The sequence below is a fragment of the Lepidochelys kempii genome, chromosome 6, assembly GCF_965140285.1.
Source record: "Lepidochelys kempii isolate rLepKem1 chromosome 6, rLepKem1.hap1, whole genome shotgun sequence".
NCBI lineage: Eukaryota > Metazoa > Chordata > Testudines > Cheloniidae > Lepidochelys > Lepidochelys kempii.
Window position 1 is genome coordinate 9,901,829 of NC_136385.1, and position 11,962 is coordinate 9,913,790.

An 11,962-nucleotide genomic window follows, 5' to 3' on the forward strand; every position below is an offset into this window, starting at 1 on the left:
AGTCAGGAAGTCATATTCAGGGCTCACATGGGAATGCAATCCATGCGTTGCATCCAGAGATGGCATACCGCTGCGCAACTTCCAAAATTCAACTTAACTGCCTTGAAATTCTCACTAACCATCCCCCCACCCCATCAAAAGATCAGTTCCTCTCTTCATCAGCTTTGTCCTCCTCCCATCATCAAAAATAAGCCAATACTATCCACCCATCCTCCTTAAGCCTTGTATTTTAGAAGTGTCTCACCAGAATTAAAAAAAAAACAAAAACAAACCACTCCACTGTTTTCTACCATTGCGATTGTAGATCTATTTAATCTGAAGCTACATTTGCGGTGTGGGGTTTCTTTTTCAAGTGCAGTTTTGCCAAGTGTTGAACAAGGTTTGATTTGTGATTGAAGCCTTTCCCACATTCAGTACATTTGTGAGGCCTCCCTCCGCAGTGCATTAACTCATGCTGGGAAAGGGAAAACTTCTGACGAAAGCTTTTCTCACACTGGGTGCATTTATAGGGCCGCTCCCCAGTGTGGATCCTCATGTGTTTATGTAGGGTTTCTTTCCGCCCAAAGCCTTGCCCACATTCAGTACATTTAAAAGGTTTAGCTCCTGTGTGGGTTTTACGGTGAGTACAAAGGACCCCTTTCAGTCTGAAGCTTTTGTGACAGTCAGGACACTGATAGGCTCTCTCTCCTGTGTGGATTGTCTGATGGGAAGCAAGGTGCAAGTACTCTCTGAATTTTTTCCCACAGTCAGTGCAACTGTAGTTTTTCTCCTCTTTGTGGATCCTTTCATGTCTGCTGAGTGACGATCTGCAGTTAAAGCTCTTTCCACAGTCGGCGCATACATGGGATCTCTCTCCTGTGTGTTTTTTCTGATGCCATCGGAGGTGCGAGTTGTGGTAATAGCTTTTCCCACACTCAGTACAGCTGTAACGTCTCTCTTTGGGATGGACTTTCTGATGCACTGCTGAGCTTCTACTGAAGCTTTTCTGATCACTACTTGTACTCGGTTGTGCTCCCTGATTGGTGCTCTGGTGGCCAATGGGGCAGTTCAGTTTCTTGGAAATTTGTTTATGTTGAATAGATACGCTGCCTCTCCCCCCTTCCGGGGTCCCGTGCTGCCTTCGTGCAGCTCCCGCACTTCCACAGGCTTCTCCCCACTCAAGACTCTGAGGTCTCCCCAACAACACCCTGTCCTGCTCTGCTCTTACCAGCCCTTCCTTCTGGGGATTCTTGTCTCTGTTCTCACTCACCATCCCATCATTAAACCCTCTAGACACCTCTCCTGAATGGATTCTCTGATGCTGAATAAGTCTGTCTTTTAGAATAAAGAGCTGGCCACAGTCTGGACACTTATGGGGTCTCTCTGACTTGTGGACTGTGTAACAATGAAGAACAAGGCTTGTCTTATGTCTGAAGCTTTTCCCGCATTCATTACATTTATAAGGTCGCTCCTCTGGGTGAATTCTCAGATGTATCTGAAGGTTTTCTTGTCGAGAGAAGCCTTTGCCACACTCATAACACTTGTAGACACTTTTTTCTGCATCAGTTTGCTGACAGTGCTGAATAAGGAGCGAACTGTTACTGAAACCTGCCCTCTGTTCATTGACAGTATTTGGTGTCTCCCCCATAAGGATTACCGGGTGGGCACTGGTGTCCTTGGATTTCCTCAAACCTCTTTTGCTGTGAGTGGATTTACTCCTGCCTGGCGGGTCTCCCCTCTGCCGCCCTGCCCTGCCATGGCTCTCACTGGCATCTGCCCCGTCAGGGCACTGTAGTCTCCCTGAAAACATCCTGTGAATCTTCACTCTCACAGCCCCTTCCTGCTGGGGACTCTCCTCCTTGTTTTCACTTGCTATCCCGGTACCTGTTGGGAGAGAGAATCCAGATGGGATTCATTCCATGTGCTGGGGACAGAGGGGGCAGAAAAGGGATTGGTCACCGATAAGAGAACCTGACAGGTAGGAAGTAAATTCCCCAAATCTTTCCACAGAAGGGAAAAGGGGTCAGTTCTGCCTCAAAGACCCACCTGAGCCCTGAGGAAAAGGCTTCTGCCAGGGGTCAGGCAGAACGAGTGGGAGCCACGACTGACACCTGCCAGGAGGACAGGGCACAATAGTGAGTCAGATGAGGACTCAGTGGGTTTGCTGGAATTCCAGCTTTTCCCTCAGTCCCAGATGGTTTCTCAGTTGGTGTCACTCATTCCTCACCAGTGCTAGTGCCTCTTGGGATTTCCCTTTCCTCAGAGCCCTGAAGATCTGGGAACCATGGCTCTTCCCCTCGCTCCATCTGGGACAGCACATCTGGTTTAGCAATAGGAAATCCTGCTCAATGGAAAGAGGTACATGCATCACAACATGGCAAGTATTTGTCGATCACTTAACTACAAAGAACAGCAAAGAAAATCTTGGAATGAAGGGGAAAGACATAATCCATATAGGTTTACTTGTAGCACCTTAGAGACTAACCAACTTATTTGAGCATAAGCTTATGCTCAAATAAATTGGTTAGTCTCTAAGGTGCCACAAGTCCTCCTTTTCTTTTTGCGAATACAGACTGACACGGCTGCTACTCTGAAACCAATCCATATAGGTTGTCAATTATTCATGAAACCCCCTTTGGCGAGCAGATTGTCTGGTGGGAAATGGGTTGTGTTCCTTATAGGAGATTTAGGCCATGTCTACACTACGGGGACGATAGCAACTGCTCACCCAATGAGAGGAGAGTCTCGTAATTCTCCTGCATGACATCTCTGTAGAGTTCCCTCTGCTTTTCATCCAAAAGAGCCCATTCATCTTCAGAGAAGTACACGGCCACCTCCTCAAACGTCACTGGCATCTGAAATGATATGTGTCCTCCACTCAGCACCTGCCTGCTCTGGCCACAATCCCACCACTCAGACACAAGCGGAGCAGAAAAAGGCAAAGCCATCACTGTCAATGCAGCATTGGGGGAGAAGGAACCCCATTTCCCATGATCCCAACCTCCTCCAAACAGCAAGAGATGCCTGACTCAGCCTGCCCTCAAAGCTCCCCATCCCGCCAGAACTCAGCCCCAGCTCAGGCCACTGCAAGCAAGCACCATTTCACAACTCACCATAAAGCCAAACCTACGGAGCAAGGCCACCATATCCTGGTCTCCTTCATTCCCCTTATCATAAGGAACAAACAAATAAGGCACAGGAAGATCTAAAGGATAATAAAGATACCATTAGAGGGACCCACACAGACACACATGCTCCTGGATCTTACGACTCTGCTAGGAACAGGGACCTACCCGCTCACCACATGCCACGAGACAACCAAATGCTGTTCTGATGATTTCACAAAAGAATAAATGGACACAAATCAGGAATTATAACATTCAAAAACCACTAGGAAAACTCTTCCGTCTCCCTGGTCACTCAATAACAGACTTAAAAGTAGCAATTTTTCAACAACAAAATTTCAAAAACAGACTCCTAGGAGAAACTGCTGAACTGGAATTAATTTGCAAACTGGACACCATCAAATTAGGCCTGAATAAAGACTGGGAGTGGATGGGTCATTACAAAAACTAATTTCCCCCTACTGTTACTCACACCTTCTTGTCAACTGTTTGAAATGGGCCACCCTCATTACCACTACAAAAGTGATTTTTCCTCCCTTGGTATTCTACTGTTAATTGAATTGTCTCATTAGCACTGACCCCTCCACTTGGTAAGGCAACTCCCGTCTTTTCACGTACTCTGTGTGTAGATAGAGACATAGAGACAAGATGGCCAGTGTTACTCTGGTGGGTCCTGCGCTTTTCTTGGCAGGGAGCTAAGATGCCACCCCTTGCCCCTGTTCTTGGGGCGTCGATGGCCCCACTAGTGGCCTAGGAAGGTGGTAAAGGAGGGAAGCAGGAGAGGGGTCTGGGTTTGCTCCTCACTCTGAGCCCCAGCCCCTCTCAACCCCTATGGGTTTTTACCCTCTTCCCCCTTGGGTGGGGTACCTGCAGTCCTTAGATGCTGGGGAAGGGAGTCTACCTCCCATACTGGGCAGGGTCCCCCTTACTTCAGTTCTCTGATTTTCCAAGTCTCACAGCACACCTCCAATCTCCTCTCCTCTTCCCCTGTCTGCCTGAAGCAGGGGGTTTTATTAGGTTCCTAACAGGGCCTTAATTGACTGCAGGTGCTCCAATTAACCTGCAGCCACCTTCCCTAGTCTACAGGGAACCACACCTTAATTAGCCTTGAGTTTATATATTTCCCCTCTAGCACTCTCACACTGCTCCCTGGCCCTCTTGTATCACAATATATATACACCTGCTACTTTAGTTTGCACTCCATGCATCTGATGAAGTGGGTTCTAGCCCACAAAAGTTTATGCCCAAAAAAATCTGTTAGTTTCTAAGGTGCCACAAGGACTCCTAGTTGTTTTTGCACACACAACTTGTTACCTAGTTGCCGTGAATACTGCAGTTTCTCTCTGAGGTCACAGCTCAGTTGTGGTCCTGGGTGGTGGAAGATCTGAGACGTTGAATTGGACAGGGGCTCCATCATCTCAGAAATCCCTTCTCTTCCAATCACACAAACTGAAACCTGGGAAACATAGACGTTAGCTCTGTGTGAGGTACAAAGGTTTCATCTGAGGGCCAGTGACAAGTGCCTCTCAGATTCTCTACTAAACAGAGTTATTGAAAGCCGATGGGCCTGCCACACACATGAAAGGAGCTCTGTGTCCCCCCCACATTTCCATCTTCCAATTTTCACCAGTATCAGTTGGGTTCTGCCCATTGATGACTAGAAGAGATCCCTCCATTTTGTATTTCTTCCTTGTAGTCTTCTGCCCAAACCAAGCCTTCTTCCTTCTTGTGCTGCTTTTTTCTTCCTAGTGAACCCTTTCTGAACTCAGGTGATGTTACCTCAGTTCTGCCTTTTATTTGACTGATCATGGCACCTCGGAATATCAGATCACAATTGCACTACTGCAGGTAGATGGCTCTTTTAACGCTTTTTAATGAACATTATTATTATTTATTTGTGTTAGCTTAGAGTTCAGGACTTTTAATCATGGGACAAGACCCCATTGTATCAGACACTGAAAAAGGACACAACAAAAAGACAGTCTTTACCCGCAAAGAGCTTCGCTTGTAACATAATCCTTCTACATTTCAGGGGCATCACTCAAAAGTTTTACAATTTTCTCATGAGTATGAATTTACAGAATTTTATTTAATGGCAACCTTTTTGTTTGAACTTGTACCAGATCCAGATTTAACTGTTCCTTTTTCAAGACCCTTAAGGGATTTGAAATGTAAAGTACTCCATAAGGCTTTCATTTCAACTATATGCCTTATTCCATTTTCCTTTAGCTGTAGAGAGTATTCAAGAGGGGGGAGGAGGAAACCCTGACAAGCAGTCTTTTTGATAATGTTATGGATGGTAACAAAATTCCTTTTTGGGGGGGAAGAGAAGCAGTTAGTTGAAATGGGCTGGAGCTGTTGCTTCTGTTGTTAGAGTCTGATCTCGTTTCTGTGAAGACAAAACCAGACAAATGCACAGAAAAAGGGAGAGGAAAGAACAGCAAAGATAGAAAATGCAGTTCTGTCTCGCATGCTGACTCGCAACTCTGCTGTTGTAGAAACAGGGGAAAAGGTACTTGGTTGTATTGCAAGGTTTGCAAATTCCTCATCCCAAAATTGGGATTTTCAAATCTTATTTGATTAGATGCTACAAAAAAAAAAATCACATTTCAACCTTTCGAGTGTTAATAAAGATAAGAACTTACAACTCATTTGATTTGTACCTAAAACAAACTTAAAACTGATGTTGGTCTCTGTCTTCAGATTTTTAGAAACAGACTAGCTCTTGTCACATTTTTTGCTCAAAGTCCAGATTGGGGAAAGATTGAAAATCTATCCCCCCCATCCCCCTACTCCTCTTGCCTTTTTAAAGCTGCACATTTACAGAAATGGTGAAAATCATAGAATCATAGAATATCAGGGTTGGAAGGGACCCCAGAAGGTCATCTAGTCCAACCCCCTGCTCGAAGCAGGACCAATTCCCAGTTAAATCATCCCAGCCAGGGCTTTGTCAAGCCTGACCTTAAAAACCTCTAAGGAAGGAGATTCTACCACCTCCCTAGGTAACGCATTCCAGTGTTTCACCACCCTCTTAGTGAAAAAGTTTTTCCTAATATCCAATCTAAACCTCCCCCACTGCAACTTGAGACCATTACTCCTCGTTCTGTCATCTGCTACCATTGAGAACAGTCTAGAGCCATCCTCTTTGGAACCCCCTTTCAGGTAGTTGAAAGCAGCTATCAAATCCCCCCTCATTCTTCTCTTCTGCAGGCTAAACAATCCCAGCTCCCTCAGCCTCTCCTCATAACTCATGTGTTCCAGTCCCCTAATCATTTTTGTTGCCCTTCGCTGGACTCTCTCCAATTTATCCACATCCTTCTTGTAGTGTGGGGCCCAAAACTGGACACAGTACTCCAGATGAGGCCTCACCAATGTCGAATAGAGGGGAACGATCACGTCCCTCGATCTGCTCGCTATGCCCCTACTTATACATCCCAAAATGCCATTGGCCTTCTTGGCAACAAGGGCACACTGCTGACTCATATCCAGCTTCTCGTCCACTGTCACCCCTAGGTCCTTTTCCGCAGAACTGCTGCCTTGCCATTCGGTCCCTAGTCTGTAGCTGTGCATTGGGTTCTTCCGTCCTAAGTGCAGGACCCTGCACTTATCCTTATTGAACCTCATCAGATTTCTTTTGGCCCAATCCTCCAATTTGTCTAGGTCCTTCTGTATCCTATCCCTCCCCTCCAGCGTATCTACCACTCCTCCCAGTTTAGTATCATCCGCAAATTTGCTGAGAGTGCAATCCACACCATCCTCCAGATCATTTATGAAGATATTGAACAAAACCGGCCCCAGGACCGACCCTTGGGGTACTCCACTTGATACCGGCTGCCAACTAGACATGGAGCCATTGATCACTACCCGTTGAGCCCGACAATCTAGCCAGCTTTCTACCCACCTTATAGTGCATTCATCCAGCCCATTGTTACACCAAAATGTCACGCACAAGTGGTTAAACTTGCTGACTAGCAGAAATTTTAGCCCTCGTGTCATTTTTACCCCTGTATATTTCCTCCTTTTAAAAAGAAGCAACCAACTAATGTTCTTTGGAACCAGTTTTGCATCCATGAGCCATTTGCTACCCCAAAGGTAGTAAAATACACTGGCATTTTAGTCTATGATAGACCTTGCCCACCAACATTTCACAGCCACTGAGGCAAATTAGCCCATCCCAGAGTCTAATTCGAACCACTAGAACTGTGCTGTTTCACATAACAAAATCCACCACCAACACATTGTTTTGTTTTTCCAATCACAAAAATCTTGAGGGTTGCAATAGCCCTTTCCAGTGGTTTGAAACTCAATTTACAGCCCTGAATTAAGCTGCCATTCAGTTAAAAAATGTTATCTAAGCAGAAGTTTGCTTTAGCAACTTAACCTTTAACAATTTAAAACACTTTATCACTTTTGCATTTTGCTTAAAAATGCCTTTATGTTGAAGGTTCCAAGTTATTACCAGTTAGAGAAACTACAAAAGAAAACGAGAAACAAAGCATTTGTACAAAGATTTTAAAACCAGTAATAACTATCAAACAAAGTTACAAAAACCTCTGATTTTTTAAACAAGAACATTAGCAGATGGCTTTGCATGCTCAGACAAAACAAGCTCAAACACACTTGGATAACAATTGGTAGTTTGCCAGAGTTTTCAGTTACTGAGTATGTACGTTAACCTTAACCAATTTTGGTCCACTGATTTCTGATCATACCCCTGTTGTTTACCAGACACGATCGAAACACAATCCTAGATTTATAGGATTTACAAATCTCATTTGATTAGATGCTTTCAAAATCACAGTTAAACCTTTCAGAGATTAACAAAGCTAAGAATTTACAACTCACTTCATTTGTAGCTAAAACAAACTTAAAACTGAGGCTGTGGCTTAAAACTTCCCCCACTGATTTCTGATCCCACATTCCTCTTGTTTACCAGTCATGATCTTGACACACTCTGAGTTAGATCAGCAGGCATGTTTGTTGGGTGTAACCCAATCTGTCTGTCTCCCTTTCAAACTGTTTCCCATTAGCATTTGTTATAGGTGCCTGGAACATTTTATAAATTTTTAGCCATTTTTCCACAGTTGGGGTAGGCCTATCTGGCCCCAGTTATTACAACAGGTATACATGTAATGTAGCATGTTTACCCATGGACCACAACTCCATTCTGCTAGACACAGCAGTGTGAAATACAAGTTTGGATGTAAATATCACTAGGCAGAATGGCGACTAAAAGGAAATAAGCACGTACAGCTTTCTTTCTTTCCGAGTCCAGCTATGAACTCTGGCGGTTCTTCTTACTGTTGCTGAGTCTCTGAGTTGATGGACTTTCTTCTTGGTGGTTTCTAGAAACTGGAAAACAGAGATTCTAGTAGGGTAAAATATTTCTGTAACTCAGAAAACACATATTAAACAAGGGACCCACGGCTTGTCAACTATAGTTGGTTTTCAACCAATTGCACCAAAGAAATTATTTCTTCACAGGCTTTCTTTCATTGGAACCTTTGACCTTAAAGCTGTTGCATGTCTGAATTAATGACTCAAGATTGGAATTATTTAATCTCAGATTATTCATCAGAGATTAGTACAGCACTATACGGAAAGAAATAGCTACATTACCACCCTTTCTTGCTGACGTGTCTGTCCTGCATCTGGAAGGGATGTGCAGTCTTCACTCTGCCAACTAAGTTTCTGTATCAATTTGATTAGATAGGGTTTCAGACAAAGGAAACCTCATTGCCAAGCATATTCTGCCAGAAACATATGTTGCAGTGTCATTTCTATATATTCTCAGTTTACCTGATTTATGTGTGAAGACATGGTTAGAGGACAGCTGGGAGGACTAACAATTCTTTAAGATAGTATCTCTCAGTGGATCCTTCTTACCCCACCATCATTCTTCCCTGCTGATTCCCCAACAGGAAACATCTGCTGTAACAATCATCCCTTGCTGGCAGCCACTCTGACAATTTTTCCTAACATACTTAATTAACGTTAGGAAAAACAAATAAATATGCACATACACATGTCCACATCACTGTAATTTATTTATGATGGGGTTTTTTTATTTGCAAACTCGGTAATAAAAATATTGTACAATTGTCTCTATTCTTTACTGGACCTAAACAGAATAGAAACAAAACTAACGTGCTTTGCATGTTCTTCTTGTCTTTTGTTGTTGTTGTTGTTTCTTTTGCTTTTTTAGTTGTCTAAAAGACTTTTTTAGTTGCTAGCTAGTAAGTCTGCTCCTGTGAAAAGTGATATTTGTATGTTTGTTAAAATCACTTTTCACAGAAGCAGACTTGCTAGCTAACTGGGAGGCAGTGAAAAGCGCTATTAAAAAACATAAACATTTCACTTTTCACAGCAGATTTACTAGCCCCAGCAAACCGTGGGACAAAGACCTGGATGGGACGGTGGGTAGGGAGGCGGTGGCAGCCAGGGAGGATGGGGGGTGGGTGAGGGGCCAGGAGAAGCAGCAGGGGCCAATGGCAATGGGTGGGGTTGAGCACGGTGCCGGTGTCCAAAGCCCTGTGGCTGGGGACTGGGGCCAGAGGAAGCAGCAGGGTCCGGGGTCATGGAGGGCGATGAGCACAGGGCCAGAGCCCAAAGCCCCACGGCTGGATACTGGGGTCCCACAGCCAGAGGCCAGGGCCTGGGGATGGAGCCTGCTGCCGTGAGGCCAGAGCTTGGGGATGGAGGAGGCAGTGGGGGCCAGGTGTGATGGGCAGGGGGTGGTGAGCCTGGGGACAGAGCCTAAAGCCCCATGGCTGGATCCCAAGGCCCCACAGATGGAGCCCGGGAGACAGCCCGCCGCTGCCTGGCCAAAGGCTGGGGCTGGAGGACGCAGCGAGGATCAGGGGGGTGAGCCCAGGGCCAGAGCCCAAAGCCCCACACACAGATCTTGGAGCCCCATGACCAGAGGCTGAGGCCGGCGCCAGGAACAGAGCCCGCTGCCGCGCAGCCAGAGCCCAGGGATGGAAGAGACAGCGGGTGACCAGGGGCGACAGGCGGGGGCTGAGAGGGGTGGATCCTGGGGCTGGCACCTGCTGCCATGTGGCTGGGGCCAGATCCAGAAGCCCCACAGCCAGATCCTGGGGCCCCACAGCTAGAGCCTGGGGGATGGAGTCTGCTGCCACATGACCGAAGCCCAGGGCCAGAGGAGGCAGTGGGAACCAGGGACGATGTGGGAGCGATGAGCCCAGGACCAGTTGACGGACCATGCCAAAGCCCCATGTGTGGAGCCGGCCACCTGTCACTGCAGGGCTGAAGTCGAAAGCTCGAGCCCCACCGCCCCTAGGAAGGTGGGGAACTCACACCAGCTGCCTGCTCCTCTGGCATTTCTGGCTCCAGAAGGGGGCAGGATCCAACCCCTGCTGGGGGTCCTGGGGGAGGGGTCACTGCTTCGTGCCCCCAATCACTGCCCAGGAGGCTGTGGCCCCAAGAAAAGACCCTGGTGGCCCCCCCCCATCTGAGAAACACTGGTGTAACTAGCATCATTTGAGGAGGTGGGGCAGCCATGCTGGCAGAAAACCTCCTCCTGTGGGCGTACGCGGTGTCTCCACGCACAGGCTCTGGTGGCCAAGGCTCTGTGGTGGAGACAATCGCAGCGTGCCCGTCATCAGGGCGGTCGTCCTGTTTGCCTGGGCAGCGGCAGAAATAAGAAGTAACGGTGTGATGGATGCACATGGCTCAAGGTCTTCCCTCCTTTTCTCAGCCGACTGCTGTACATTGCTACACAGGCCTTTTAAAAAAAAGCATAACTTGAATTTAGGAGAACTGAATCTGAGCTTTGCCTTACACCAGGGTAGCTTACTCCCTTTTCCGTGCAAGCACCTTTGTAATAAAATAATTATATCCATATGCTGGGCTGGGGGCACTGGACCGCTTTAAACGCAGGGGTGGTTGAAGCAGGACACCTTGCCCCGCGTGTGGACACGGCTCCCTCTGCACCGGCCCTTTTGCGTCCGCCCCACCAAGGCTTTTTGTCACGCGTTGTTTTGCGGGACAGTTGCTGGCCGGCTGGCAGGGGCCCCTCCCGGGCGTTGCGGGCTCAGACCTCCCCTCTTTGCACCCCGGGAACCGGCTGCGTGGGGAGGAGCCTGCAAGGCTCAGCTGCAGGGACCCCCCCGCGCCCTGTGCTCCCCGGGAGCCGGCTGGGCTGGGTTCAGGCTCTGCCCCCCTTGTCCGGCCACGGCTCGGCCCGCGGCGGAGCTCTCCCGCCGGGGCACCTCGTCTCTCCCTCCCTGCCCCGATCCCCGGCTCACCGCGGCTCCCGGGGCTCTCACCAGCCGGGACCCCGGAGTCGCGCCCGCAGCCAGAGGCGGACCGGGCTCGCTGAGTTGCCGGAGGAAACAAGCGCCGCCGAGGAGGGGAAGTTCCGCCGCTATTCGCTTCCCCCGACCCCCCGGCCGGGTCCCCGCCAGCGCCGGGGACGAGAGGCGGGGGGGGGGGCAGGGTTGTCTCGGGTTTGGGGGTGCCCAGAGCCGGTCCGAGTCCTGCCCTCACACCGCACTCCGCCTGCGTGCTGATGCACATAACAAAATGAATGGGGTGGGGCAGAGGGTTGGGGTGCGGGGGTGAGGGCTGCAGGGTGGGGCTGGGGATGTGGGGTTCAGGGTGCAGGAGGGGGCTCAAGGCTGGGGCAAAGGGTTGGGGTGCTGGCTCTGGCTGGGGGTGTGAGCTCTGGGGTGGGGCTGGGGATGAGGGGTTTGGGGTGTGGGTGGGGCAGAGGGTTGGGGTGCGGGGTTTGGGGTGTGGGTGCGGCAGGTGGTTGGGGTGTGGGTGGGTCAGAGGGTTGGGGTGCAGGGGTGAGGGCTGCAGGGTGGGGCTGGGGATGCGGGGTTCAGGGTGCAGGA

At 48.5% G+C, this 11,962-nt stretch overlaps 1 pseudogene across 1 annotated transcript in view; it reads right to left on the bottom strand.

Annotated features, from left to right (window-relative positions):
• Window positions 1-11,600, bottom strand: part of LOC140912953 (uncharacterized) — a 46,467-nt pseudogene extending 34,867 nt beyond the window's left edge. The window contains exons 1-7 of the transcript XR_013635909.1: window positions 11,372-11,600; window positions 8,356-10,848; window positions 4,419-5,493; window positions 3,093-3,184; window positions 2,708-2,834; window positions 2,207-2,320; window positions 317-1,863 (exon numbers count right to left, since the gene is read on the bottom strand). The product of XR_013635909.1 is annotated as an uncharacterized LOC140912953 (transcript). The remainder of the gene's footprint in view (window positions 1-316; window positions 1,864-2,206; window positions 2,321-2,707; window positions 2,835-3,092; window positions 3,185-4,418; window positions 5,494-8,355; window positions 10,849-11,371) is intronic.
• Between the last annotated feature and the right edge of the window lie 362 nt (window positions 11,601-11,962).